Source organism: Sus scrofa, chromosome 2 (assembly GCF_054392235.1).
Source record: "Sus scrofa isolate SSC_HxYL_T2T_F1_AM1 chromosome 2, Sscrofa_HxYL_maternal_Yorkshire_Landrace_v2.0, whole genome shotgun sequence".
Lineage (NCBI taxonomy): Eukaryota > Metazoa > Chordata > Mammalia > Artiodactyla > Suidae > Sus > Sus scrofa.
This window is the reverse complement of record NC_139384.1, coordinates 61,766,307-61,781,441: the sequence shown is the minus strand read 5'-3', so window position 1 is coordinate 61,781,441 and position 15,135 is coordinate 61,766,307.

Sequence of the window (15,135 nt, the reverse complement as noted above, 5' to 3'; positions counted from 1 at the left end):
GGCTACAAATCCAACCTCAGTAACTTTAAGAAAATTGAAATCATATCAAGCATCTTTTCTGACCACAATGCTATAGACTGGAAATCAACAAGAAAAAAACTGCAAAAAACATGTGGGTACTAAACAACATGCTGCTAAACAACCAATGGATCACTGAGGAAATCAAAGAGGAAATTTAAAAAAATCTAGAAGCAAATGACAACAAAGTTACAACACTCCAAAACCTATGGGATGCAGCAAAAGCCGTTCTAAGAGCAATGTCTATAGCAATACAAGCCCACCTCAGGAAACAAGAAAAAACTCAAATAGACAAGCTAACTTTACATCTCAAGCAGCTCAAGAGAGAAGAACAGACAAGACCTAAGGTTAGTAGAAGGAAAGAAATCATAAACATAAGAGCAGAAATCAATGACATAGAAATGAAGAAAACCATAGAAAAGATCAATGCAATGAAAATCTTGTTCTTTGAAAATATCAACAAAATTGATAAACCCTTACCCAGATTTATCAAGAAAAAAGAAGAGAGGACTCAAATCAATAAAATTAGGAATGAAAAAGAAGTAACAACGAACATCACAGAAATACAAAGGATCATAAGAGACTACTATAAGCAGCTAGACACCAATAAAATGGAAAACCTAGAAGAAATGGACAAATTCTTAGAAAAGGACAATCTTCCAAGACTAAACCAAGATGAAATAGAAAAGATGAATAGACCAGTCTCAAGTACTGAAATTGAAACTGTGATAAAAATCTTCCAACAAATTGAGTTTCCATTGTGGCTCAGTGGTTAACAAATCCGTAATGACAGTAAAAACAAAAATAAATAAATGAGGCAATTAAACTTAAAAAGTTTCTGCACAGCAAAGGAAATCCTAAACAAAACAAAAGACAATCCACAGAATGGGAGAAAATATTTACAAATGAATTGACTAACAAGGGATTAGCCTCCAAAATTTATAAACAACTTCTGCATCTCCATACCAAAAAAACAAAAACACCATCAAAAAATAGGCAGAAGATATAAACAGACACTTCTACAAAGAAGACATACAGATGGCCAAAACACACATGAAAAGATGTTCAACATCACTCGTTATTAGAGAAATGCAAATGAAAACCACTATGAGGTACCACCTTACACCAGCCAGAATGGCCATCATTAAAAAGTCTACAAACAGTAAGTGCTGGAGAGGCTGTGTAGAAAAAGGAACCCTATTATACTGTTGGTGGGATTTTAAATTGGTGCAACCACTCTGGAAAACAGTATGGAGATTTCTCAGAAAACTAAAAATAGAACTACCATTTGATCTAGCCATCCCACTCCTGGGCATCTATTCAGAGAAAACCATGACTCGCAAAGATACATGTACTCAAATGTTCATTGCAGCACTATTTGCAATAGCCAAGACATGGAAACAACCTAAATGTCCATTGACAGAGGAGTGGATCAAGAAGATGTGGTACATATACACAAAGGAATATTACACATCCATTAAAAAGAACAAAATACTGGCATTCTTAGCAACATGGATGGACCTAGAAATTATCAAGCTAAGTGAATCAGACAATGAGACACCAACATCAAATGCTTTCACTGACATGCAGAATATGAAAAAAATACACGGTGAACTTCCCTGCAGAACAGTTACTGACTCACAGACTTTGAAATACTTATGGTTTCAAAGGAGACAGTTTGGGGAGTGGGGGGGATGCACTGGGATTGTGAGATGGAAATCCTATAAAATTGGATTTTGATGATTATTGTACAACTATAACTGTAATAAATTCATTGAGTAATAAAAAATAGAAAAGTCTACTTATGTTTCAATAATCTTTTCATTATCTTTTGAGTCTGTGTTTTATTTACTTCTACTCTTATCATTGTTATTTCCATTCTACTTACCTTATTTCCACATAATACACATTCTCTTCAAGTGCACATTGAACATCCTCTAGGATAGAGCATATACTAGGACACAAAAAAAGTCTCAACAAATTTAAGAGCATAGAAATAATTTCATTTCTGACCACATGGAATGAAACTAGAAATCAACCACGAAAAGAGAAACAGGACAAAATTTATTACAAGGACACTAAACAACATGCTACCAAAAAAAATGTATAAATAATGAAATCAAAGAGGAAGTTTAAAATACCATGAGAAAAATGAAATCACAACCATATAAAATCTATAGGGCAAAATCTGCCCCAAGAGGGAAGTACCTATTGATAAAGGCCTTTCTAAAAAATAGATTAAAAATCTCAATCAACCTAAATTACCACATAAAAATTATAAAATAAATAATAATTAAACCCTAAAGTCAGCAGAGGAAAAGATATTATATGTATCAGAAAGGAAATATATAAAATAAAGATTTTAAAAGAGTAAAAAGCCAGATTTTAAGAGGATACAAATCCTCTGGCCATGCTCACCAAGGAAAAAAAGGATAGGGCTGAAATAAACAAAATAATAAAAGAGTAAAAATAAAAATTGATTCAACATAAATTCAAAAAAAATGTAAGAGAACACTGTGAACAACTATATGCCAACAAATTGAAAAACATTTTAAAAATGGACAAGTTCTAAAAACATGTAGCATGTCAAAATTGAGTCAGGAAGAACAAGATAATTTTAACAGACCTATCACTAGAAGGTAATAGAATCTTCAATAAAAAGTACTCCTGGGAAATAAAAGTCCAAGTTTGGGTAGCTTAATTATAGAATTCTACTGAACATACAAATAACTTATACAGATACTTCTCAAACTCTTCCAAAAGATTGAAGTGCAGGAATCAAACCCAAAGTCATTCTATGAAGGCACAATCACCCTGATAGAAAATTAGATGAAAATACTTCCAAAAAAGAAAAGTATAGTCTGATGTCTTTGGCGAATACATACTCAAAAATCCACAAATAATAGCAAGCATAATTCAACACACATGAAAAGAATCATATACCATGTATAAGATGGATTCATTAAGAGTAGCAAGGATGGTTCAATATAAATCAACTAGTCAATCAACCATCTCAATGACAAGAACAAAAAATACCAAAATTACATGATCACTTCAACAATGCAGAAAAAGCATACAATAAAATTTAACATCCACTCATGATAGAGGATTTTCCTAGGCTCTGATCAGCATGGGCAGACAGAAAGAAGTCTAAGCAGAAAAAGTTAAGAGAACAGTAGAGGAGAGGAGACAAATAGGTGAGTAGAAGATCTTGAGCTCACCTCCAATGAGAGCCCCAAAAATGAAATTAACTACTGAACAACCATAACAAAAAAGACCAACCACCAAAAAATATATTCTACATCCAAACACAAAGAGGAAGTTACAACAGGGTAGAAGGGGAAATTTTGTGATGAAGACAAATCCCATAATTGCTGGTTGGGAGACCCACAAAGAATAAAATAATTATATCATGGAGATTCCCCCACAGGAAAGAGAGTTTTGAGTGTCATCAGGATCCCTTGCCTGGAGGTCTGGCATCTAGAAGAGGAGCCCCTAGAACTTTTGGCTTTGAAGGCCAGCAGGTCTTATTTAAGGAACTCCATAGGACTGGGGAAGACAGAGAACTATTATATCATCCAGCAAATCCACTCCTGGGCATATATCTACACACAATTTTCACTCAAAAAGAAGCACAATAAAAATTAAAAAAAAGGAGTTGCCATTGTGGTGCAGCAGAAACGAATCCAACTAGTGACCATGAGGTTGCACGTTTGATCCCTGGCCTATCTCCATGGGTTGAGGTTTCAGCATTGCCATGAGCCATTGTGTAGGTCACAGAGGTAGCTCGGATCATGCAGTGCTGTCAATGTGGCATAGGACAGCTAATATAGCCCCAAGTGAACACCTGGCCTGGGAACTTCCATATGCTATGGGCATGGCCCTAAAAAAAAATACACACTCCCCTATGGTTTCTTTTTTTTTTTTAACCTTTTAATATTTTTTTTTCAGTGTAGATCATGGTGACCCAGTTACTCATATATGTACACATTCTTTTGTCTCACATTATCATGCTCCATCATAAGTGTATAGACATAGTTCTCAGTGCTACACGGGAGGATCTCATTGATAATGCATTCCAAAGGCAATAGTCTGCATCTATTAACCCCAAGATCCCAATACATTCCAGTACATCCCCATCCCCCTTGGCAACCACAAGTATATTCTCCATGTCCATGATTTTTTTTCTGTGGAATAATTTGTGCCTTATATTAGATTCCAGATATGAGTGATGTCATATGGTACATGTCTTTCTCTTTCTGACTTCCTTCACTCAGTATGAGAATCTCTAGTTCCATCCATGTTGCTGCAAATGGCATTATTTTGTTCTTTTTTATGGCTGAGGAGTATTCCATGGTATACATATATATACCATATCTTCCTAATACAATCATCCATCCATGGACATTTGGGTTATTTCCACGTCTTGGATAATATGAATAGTGCTACAATGAACATGTGGGTTCATGTGCCTTTTTTAAGGAAAGTTTTGTCCAGATATATGCCCAAGAGTGGGATTCCTAGGTCATATGGTAGTTCTATGTATAGTTTTCTAAGGTACCTCAATACTGTTCACCATAGTGGTTGTAAAAGCTTACATTCCCTCTAACAGTGTAGGAGGGTTCCCTTTTCTCCACAGCCCCGCAAGCAATTGTTATTTGTGGACTTATTAATAATGGCCCTTCTGACTGGTGTGAGGTGGTATCTCATGGTAGTTTTGATTTTAATTTCTCTAATAATCAGGGGTGTTCTTCATTTTTTCACATACTTGTTAGCCACCTGTATATCTTCCTTGGAGATTTGTCTATTCAGGTCTTTTGTCCATTCTTCAATTGGGTCGTTGGCTTTTTTACTGTTGAGTTGTATAAGTTGTTTGTATATTTTAGAGATGAAGCCCCTGTTAGTTGCATCATTTGAAAATATTTTCTCCCATTCTGAAAATTGTATTTCTGGTTTCCTTTGCTGTGCAAAAGCTTGTCAGTTTGATTAGGTCCCAGTGGGTTTTTTGTGCTCTTATTTCTGTTGTTTTGGGAGACTGACCTGAGAAAACATTTGTAAGGTTGATGTAAGAGAGTGTTTTGCCTATGTTCTCTTCCAGGAATTTGATGGTGTCTTGTCTTACATTTATGTCTTTAAGCAATTTTGAGTTTATTTTTGTGCATGGTGTGAGGGTGTGTTCTAGTTTCATTGATATGCATGCGGCTGTCCAGGATTCCCAGCAATACTTGCTGAGAAGACTGTTTTTTTCCTATTTTATGTTCTTGCCTCCTTTGTCAAAGATGAATTGACCATAGGTGTCTGGGTTTATTTCTGGGTTCTCTAATCTGTTCCATTGGCCTTTATGTCTGTTTTGGTACCAGTACCACACTGTCTTGATGACTGTGGCTTTGTAATATTGCCTGAAGTCTGGGAGAGTTATGCCTCCTGCTTGGTTTTTGTTCCTCAATATTTCTTTGGAAATTCTGGGTCTTTTGTGGTTCCATATATATTTTTGGATTTTCTGTGAAAAATGTCATGGGTAATTTGACAGGGATTTCCCTGATTCTCTACATTGCTATGGGTACTATGGCCATTTTTATAGTATTAATTTTTCCAACCCAGGAACATGGGATAGCTTTCCATTTCTTCACATCTTCTTTAATTTCCTTGATTAAGGTTTCATAGTTCTTAGCATATAAGTCTTTCTCCTCTTTGGTCAGATGTATTCCCAGGTATTTGATTTTTTGGGGTGCAATTTTAAAACATACTGTTCTTGTACTCCTTTTCTAATATTTCATTGTTAGTATACAGAATTATGACTGATTTCTGAATGTTAATCTTATGTCCTGATACTTTGCTGAATTTTTTGGTCAGTTCAAGTAGTTTTTGGGTTGAGTCCTTAGGGTATTCTATATGTATAGTATGTTATTGCATGCAGTGACAGTTTTACCTCTTCTCTTCCTATTCGTATGCCTTTTATTTCTTTTGTTTGTCTGATTGCTGTGGCTATGACTTCCAATACTACGTTGAATCACAGTGGTGAGAGTGGGCATTCTTGTCTTGTTCTAGATTTTACTGGGAAGCCTTTTAGCTTTTCTCCATTGAGTATTATATTTGCTGTGGGTTTGTCATAAATTGCTTTTGTTATGTTAAGGTATGTTTCCTGTATACCCACTTTGGTAAGAGTCTTTATCATGAATCAATGTTTGACTTTGTCAAATGCTTTTTCTGCATCTATTGAAATGATCACTTGGATTTTGACTTTTCTTTTGTTAATGTGGTGTACGATGTTGATTGATTTGCATATGTTGATCAATTCTTGTGCACTTGGGATGAAACCCACCTGGTCGTGGTGTATGATATTTTTTCTTTGTTGTTGGATTTGGTTGGCTAATATTTGTTGAAAATTTTTGCGTTTATATTCATCAAAGATATTGGCTGATAGTTTTCTTTTTTGGTGTTATCTTTGTCTGATTTTGGAATTAGGGTTATGGTGGCATCATAGAATGTCTTTGGGAGTGTTCCTTCTTCTTAAAACTTTTGAAAAAGTTTACGAAGGATGGCACCATTTCCTCTTTGTATGTTAGGTAGAATTTGCCTGTGAAGCCATCTGGTGCTGGACTTTTATTTGTATGGAATGTTTTTATGACATATTCAATTGTGTTTCTAGTGATCAGTCTTTTCATTTGATCTACTTCTTCTTGATTCAGTTTTGGCAAGCTGTAAGTCTCTAGAAAGATGTCAATTTCTTCTAGGCTGTCAAATCTGTTAGCATACAATGGTTCATAGTATTCTGTCACGTTTTTTGTATTTTGTAATATCAGTTTTTATTTCTCCTTTTTCATTTCTTATCTTTGTTTATTTGGGGTTTTTTTCTCCTCTTCGTGGTGAGTCTAGCCAGAGGCTTGTCAGTTTTGTTTACTTCTTCAAAGAACCAGCTCTTGGTTTGAGTGATTTTGTCTATGGTTTTTTGAATCTCTACTTCTTTGAGTTCCTCTTTGATCTTTATGATTTCCTTCCTTCTGATTATTTTAGATTTTGTTTGTCCTTGTTTTTCTAATTCATTTACGTGGTAGATTAAATTGTCATTTGAGATTTTTCTTCTTTTTTGAGGAAGGCCTGTATTCCTATGAATTTCCCTCTGAGTACTGCCTTGTGGCATCCCATAGATTTTGAATGGTTGGGTCTTCATTATCATTTGTCTTGTGGTATTTTTTAGTTTCCTTCTTGATTTCCTCATTGACACATTGGTGTTTTGGTAGCATGTTGTTTGGTATCCATGAAGTTAGTTTTTTATCATTTCTTTTCCTGTGGTTGATTTCTAGTTTCATGCCATTGTGGTCAGAGAAGATTCTTGAAATAATTTCTCAACTCTTAAATTTGTTGAGGTTAGCTTTGTGCCCCAATATGTGATCAATTCTTGAGACTGTTCCCTGTGCACTTGAGAAGAAAGTATATTCTGATTTTTTTGGATGTAATATCCTGAAAATACCAATTAAGTCTAACTTTTCTATTGCTTCCCTTAGGATCTCTGTTGCTTTATTGATTTTCTGTCTAGAGAATCTGTCTGTTGATGTGAGTGGGGTGTTAAAATGTCTTACTATGATTGTATTCCCATCAATTTCTCCTTTTAATTCTGTTAGTATTTGCTGTAGGTATCTGGGTGCTCCTATATTAGGGACATATATATTGATGATTGTAATATCCTCTTCTTAAATGGATCCTTTTGCCATTAAATACTGTCCTTCTTTGTCTTTCTTTATGGGTTTAATTTTAATGTCTATTTTCTCCGGTATGAATATTGCAACTCCTACTCTCCTATCTTGTCCATTGGCATGAAATATCTTCCCACCCCCTTTCAATCTATATATGTCCTTTGCCCTAAGGTGAGATTCTCATAGGCAGCAGATTGAAAGTTTTTGCTTTTTTATCCAATCTGCCACTCTATGTCTTTTGATTGGATCATTCAGGCCATTGACATTAATGTGATTATCGATAAATATGTATTTATTGATACTTTAAACCTTGTTTTCCAGTTAATTCTATGTTTTTCTTTCATCTTTTCTTTTTTTGGTTGGATGGTTCCCATTTATTTTATGTTTGAGTAATTTTCTTTTCACTTTTCATGAATGTAATATTTGGTTTTGATTTGTGGTTGCCTTGTCACTGCCCTATATTTATTTCAGCACTATTCACAATAGCCAAGACAAGGAAACAACCTAAATGTCCACTGACAGATGAACAAATATCAAAGACATGGTACACATATACAATGGTATATAGCCTTAAAAAAGAACAAAATAACATCATTTGAAGCAACGTGGATGAAACTAAAGATTCTTCAATGAAGTAAAGTAAGTCAGAAAAGAGAAAAATGGGAGTCCCAAATATGGCTCAGTAGTAACATGTCTGACAATTATCCCTGAGGATGTGGATTCAATCCCTAGCCTCACTCAGTGGGTTAAGGACCCAGCATTACCATGAGCTTCAATGTAGGTCACAGATATACCTTGGATCTGTCATTTCTGTGGCTGTAGTGTAGGCCAACAGCAGTAGCTCTGATTTAACCACTAGCCTGGGATATTCCACATGCCTTGGGTGTAGCCCCCAAAATTAAAAAGATAAATACAAATGGCATATGATATTACTTACATGTGTAATTTAAAACATACACAAATGAACTTATCTACAAAACAGAAACAGACTCACAGACATAGAGAACAGATTTGTGGTTTCCAAGGGGGAAGGGGGAAGAAGAGGGATGGATAGGGAGTTTGGGGTTGGTAGATGCAAACTATTACATTTAGAATGTATAAGCAATGAGGACCTATTGTACAGCACAGGGAAATATATCCAGTCTCTCAGGGCAGAACATGATGGAAGATAATATGAGAAAAATAATGTATGCTGATATTGCTATGCTATACAGCGGAAATTGACAAAACACTGACACAGCATTGTAAATGAACTATATTTTAATAAAAATAAAATAGAAAATGGGAAAGTTATATCAAAAGAGGATTTTTTAAAAATCCCACTCTTGTAGAACACACATAAAACTGTAGGCAAACATATCCAAGGGTACTCATCTGAAGGCTGATGCTGCTGGAGACATTATCACCAAGACTTGGCCTCACTCAATAGATTGCAGGCTCCAGTGCTGGGATGCCTCAGGCAAAATAACCAACAAGACAGAAACATAATCCCACCCATCCAAGGACAGGCTGCTAAAGACTTTCTAAGCCTACAGTCACCTCTATAAATGCCCTATGACCCCACCCTGCCACAAGAAGGCCAAGACCCAAAACCACCCCCCCCATTGGGCAGGAACCTACCCTTCCTACCAGGAAACAGGCACAAGCCTCTAGACCAGCCTCAGCCACCAGGAGAAGATATAAGAAGCAAGAAATACACACTCCCACAGGCTCAGAAAATGAGTTCACAAACATAGGACAGAAACTACCCTGGGACCAGCAGTTCCCCTGGCATTGATTGATAAGAAGGGAGTGTACTGCTGGGACACATAAGATATATCCTACACTTCTTCAAGGTCACAAACATATCTAAACCTCCACATACACATAATTTCAAATCTAAATTTAGAGAAAATGAGACAGTAGAGGAATATGATTCAGATGAATAAACAAGATAAAAATCCCAGAGAAAAAAAATAAGTGATGTTTAGATAGGTAATCTACCCAAGAAAGAGTTTAGAGTAATTACCATAGAGATAATCCAAGAATTTTGGAAGAGTACAGTTTCCCTGAATGAGAAATTATAAGAAGATTGTAACAAAAAAAAATAGAGTTGAGGAATAGAATAACTGAAATGAATAATACACTGGAAGGAATTAATAGCAGAAGATATGAAATAGAAAAATAGATAAATGAGTGGGAAGATGGAGTGATGAAAAATCACTTCCACAGGACAGAATAAAGAAAAAATAATGAAATGAAACAAGGACAGTTTAAGTGAACTTTGGGATAATATCAAAAGCAATAGCATTCACATTATGTGGTTCTCAGAAGGAGAAGAGTGAGAGAAAAGTCCTGAGAATATATTTGAAGAGGAAAAGGATGAAAATGTTCTTAACAGGGAAAAGGAAGTGATCAGCCAAGACCAGGAAGTGCAGAGAGTACCATCCAGGATCAACTTGAGGAAAACACCAAGACATATAGTAATTAAATTGACAAAAATGAAAAAGGAGGATAAAATATTAAAAAGCATCAAAAGAAAAGCAACAAATAGCATAAAAGGGAACCACTATAAGGTTATTAGATGATTTTTCAGCAGAAACTTGGCAGGCCAGAAGGGAGTGACCTGATATATTTAATGGGATGAAAGAGGAAAGCACTACTAAGAATATTCTATCCAGCAAGGCTCTCATTCAGATTCAAAAGAAATAAAAAGATTTACAAACAAGAAAAAGCTAAAGTAATTCAGCACCACCAAAGCAGCTTTACAACAAAAGGTAAAGGAATTTCTCTAGGTGGAGAAGAGAAGGCCACAATTAGAAATGAAGATTATGAAATGGGAATGCTCATAGTAAAGGCAACTATATAGTAAAAGTAGGAAAAAATAAAAACACAAATATGATATCTTTCTAGAAAGATACAGCCCACCAAAACTGAATCAAGTAGAATAGATAACCTGAACAAACTGATCACCAAAAGTGAAATAGAATCTGTAATTAAAAAAAAAACCCTATATATAAAAGTCTAAGAACAGATAGCTTCACAGGTGAATGCTACCAAGTATACAAAGAACTTATGCAAATTCTTCTCAAACTTTTTCAAAATATTGAAGAGGCAGAAACTCAAATAGTCATAATAAAATAACTTCCTAATAATTTCTTCTAAAACACACGGGTGTTGTGAATCATTGAATTTTCTTCTTTTAAGTGAAATTCCTTGTTATTATCTTACTGAAACAATGGTCAGAGTTGATAGTACCCAATTAATTTTCTTTCCTCAGCTTTCTAGTGTTTAAATAGATTGTAATAATATAAACTAATACTAAAACCACAACAATTTGAAATAAAATTGGAAACAGTTAAAATATAAGGTGTTTGTACTTATTGGCTTTCTCACCTAGGATTTTGCACAGGGTTCATGTTTGTTCAGATATAATTTTCCTTAAAAAATTGTCTCTTACTTTCTACTCTTTCAAAGTCCAAACAATACAAATTTTTTTCTTTCATATTGTCAACATGTAATTTCTTTCACATCTCTATTTCCATAGAGATGATTAAAACCCAATTGTGCTATTCTGCAAACAAAAAGTATTGAATATTTTTTTTTTTTTATTAAATTTTATTTTCCCACTGTACAGCAAGGGGGTCAGGTTATCCTTACATGTATACATTACAATTACAGTTTTTCCCCCACCATTTCTTCTGTTGCAACATGAGTATCTAGACATAGTTCTCAATGCTATTCAGCGGGATCTCCTTGTAAATCTATTCTACGTTGTGACTGATAAGCCCAAGCTCCCGATCCCTCCCACTCCCTCCCCCTCCCATCAGGCAACCACAAGTCTCTTCTCCAAGTCCATGATTGATTTTCTTTTCTGAGGAGATGTTCATTTGTGCTGGATATTAGATTCCAGTTATAAGTGATGTCATATGGTATTTGTCTTTGTCTTTCTGGCTCATTTCACTCAGTATGAGAGTATTGAATATTTGACAGTGTCTATAGTTTATAGGATGTTTCTGAGAGCCCTGCATTTATTCTAGATCTATAATTAATTGAAGTCTGGGGACAGACTCCCATGAGACATCCTTCAAGGTTTCCTCAGTTCTGTGGTACACAGAAGCTATAGAAGGATTTGATTTAATTCGTAATTCATTACTGAATCCTCAGATGCCAGTCTCAGACCTAAACAAGATGTAGAATAGAAATGCAATTAATTCATTTTCAGGCCCTTTGAAATGTAAGAAACACAGTTTCTCAAGACAAGAATTTACTAATATAATGCAAAGGAGCCTTAATGCACAAGGTGATGGCAGCAGCTACTGGACGTTCACAAGGTAGTGGTAACTAGGGTGCTGAAAGCATAGGAAAGAGAATTTTTTTGCTTATTAATAGAACAATTATGTTCCATGCAAGAAGTTAACTTTCAATTTTTTTTTATTTTGTTTTTTCCACTGTACAGCATGGGAACCAAGTTACACATACATGTATACCAAATTTTTCCTCCCATTGTTGTGTTGTGATGTAAGTATCTAGACATTGTTCTCAATGCTACACAGCAGGATCTCATTGTAAATCCATTCCAAGATCAATTGATTGCATCTGTTAACGCCAAGTTCCTGATCCCTCCCACCCCCACCACCACCCCCTCACCCCCCCCCCCCCCCCGGCAGCCACAAGTCCATTGTTCATCCAGTCTCCACACCAAGGAACTAAGGATTTAGGGCATAAACCATTGAAAAGCAAGAGTGGGTAAGTTTGGACCACATGAAATGAAAGATTTTTACAGTGAGTTATAATATGTGTAATTTCATTTCTTTACAATTAAAAGTAAGTACTAAATTACTAGAGAGAATAATGTCTTGATGGAGGGAGGCTCTGTTGGAAACTGCCTAGTTCCCCATGCTCTTCAGGCATTCCCTGACAGAGTATGTACTAAGAGCACATTGCTGCATTCCTCTCTGCCTCAGTTCCTCAAGATTGCAGATAAACTCTATATGAACAGTTAACAAATGAATGCGTGTAATGCACTCCAGTATTTAGTAAGTCTTCTATAAGTATTAACTACTGTTGTTGTAATTATAATTTTTGTTAGTATTTACTCCATTATACTGTCATTGGAGGAGACAATGTCCTCCAACAACACATCTTTAGGACCTACTGTGCCCTGTGCTTAGAGGAGCACTACTTGGATCCTCCATAACAAAGACCATGTTCTTTTTTGACATTGCTTTCCATGAGAAGATTTCAAAGATATTTAAATGATAAAGTGAGCTAGTATGGGAACAATCAATGCACACCCTTCTGAGAGAGTGTCCCAACATTTCAACCATTCACACAAAAATATTTTAAGAATACTACTTTGATTTTTTATCACTCAGTTTCAGACTATATGAAATGGAGAAAGTTAGGTTCCTTGCGAGTGTGACAGGATTTTTTACTTTCCCAAGAAGGAACAAAAGAATTCCACTATCTCATAGAATTAAACTTTCTCTTTTTTTGTATTTCTTGAGTAAATCGTGGTCATGCATATGGAACATATGAAGGCAAAATCATATGCATTTTGACAAAAATATTTTGCAAGAATTGCTATGATATACCCCTTGTACATTATTTAGTGAAGACTGAGTCTGTATTTGGCTAATGCATAGTTTGTTGTTGAATCATTATTTCAATGTAATAGGTATGTGCCCATTGGTTTTATCAATATCTATTGATGTGTAATTTTGAAGAATGCAAGAAGAACCCTTATAAATCAAGTGGGTCAATGCCTCATTTACATATGAAACAGTCAAATCCTAGAGCTATTCATTGATTTCTAAGCTAATAAAGACCTTGATTTTATATGCTATGGCCACACCTATAGCATATGGAAGTTCTCAGGACAGGGATTGAATCTGAGCCTCAGCTATGACCTATGCTAAAGCTGCTGCAATGCTGGATCCTTTAACCCACTGTGCCAGGCCAGCAATCGAACCCATGCCTCCACACCAACCTGAGCCACTTCAGTCAGATTCTAAATAACTATGCCCAACAGGAACTCCTACAGGAATTAGTTTTACTCTAGATTCCTAAATTCAAGAAAATATAGTATTATGTGAATGATATAAAACATATCTTCAAGATACAATATATATCACATTTATATCCCTAATTTGTTCATCTGTTAGGTTATTGACGCACACTTGAAAGGGACTTAAATATGAGCAAATTGGTTTCAAAAATTGCTCATCAATTAGATTCCAGGCAGAGTTTTCAATCCCGTATCATTCCTAGGGCAAATTAATTTTGTAGTGTTTACATCAATTTCCAAATCATGGCTGCAAATTGAATGACTCTATCATGTTTAATAATAATCCTGTTTTTCAACTTGTAGACAAAAGGTTATATTTTACATGTGATAATTGGAAACCATGTAACATCATTTTCAAAGTTATTCTCCCATCATTTTGCATCAGAGAAAATGGATATAAATGTTATGGGAAGAATTTATGTTGATAAACATAGGAAGGCAGAGAAAGATATTGAAAGAGAATTTCTAAAAAACTCCCTGGGAATCTAGAGATGCACTGAGCCTCTGGAAACTTAAGAAAATAAAATTCCATGGGCCCAAAGTGCTGACAGAATTTACAGTGACTATTTCTTGGAAATATGACACTGAGAACTCTGCTCTCTTTCCATTGACAATCAGACATTTATACAATATTTCCTTTCCATTACTTCAAATAAAAGAAGGAATAGGAATATGATTTGATATAACATATAGTATTTTAAGTATATTACTGATAATGAAAGCCAAATTTCCAGTTGTTATTGTTTGGCAAGATAAGAAACATGCTTGTGAATCATTATGTCACACAAAGGAAATCAATTTGCTGATCTAAGAATTAAGAGATATGACAAATATTTATTAGATATTTGTTATATACATGAGGATATATGTATTCATCTCTCATCAACTGAAAGACACCACCCCTACAAAGAAAGGATCTTAAAATTCATCTACAGAACTTTAGTCAGCACCTTGAAAGTATATTGAAGGAATTTTTATTCTATGAGCAACGAACAATAACTGAAATATTAACAGACAAATGGATATGACTGCTGTCTTTAAGTTGTTAATTGAATAAGAAAATTATTCAAGTGCAAGTATAATAAAAAATAAGTAATAACAAAAAGAGAAAACAATGAAATAAGAATTTTAGTGATTAGTGAGTAAAATAGAATGTCTAGATTTTCTCATTCAGCTGAAAAAATTTATTGAGTAAAGCTCTGAGAGAGCCTCAAGGGAAGTTCAAGAGATCCTCTGGGATTGAGGTGGATAGAAAATGACACTTATAAAAGCAAAATGCAAAAAATAAAAATGTCATCAACCAAGAGTACATTAAGAAATACAAACATGTGGGAAAAATAATTGTTAAGCTAGTGATTATTTTCAGTCAAAGAG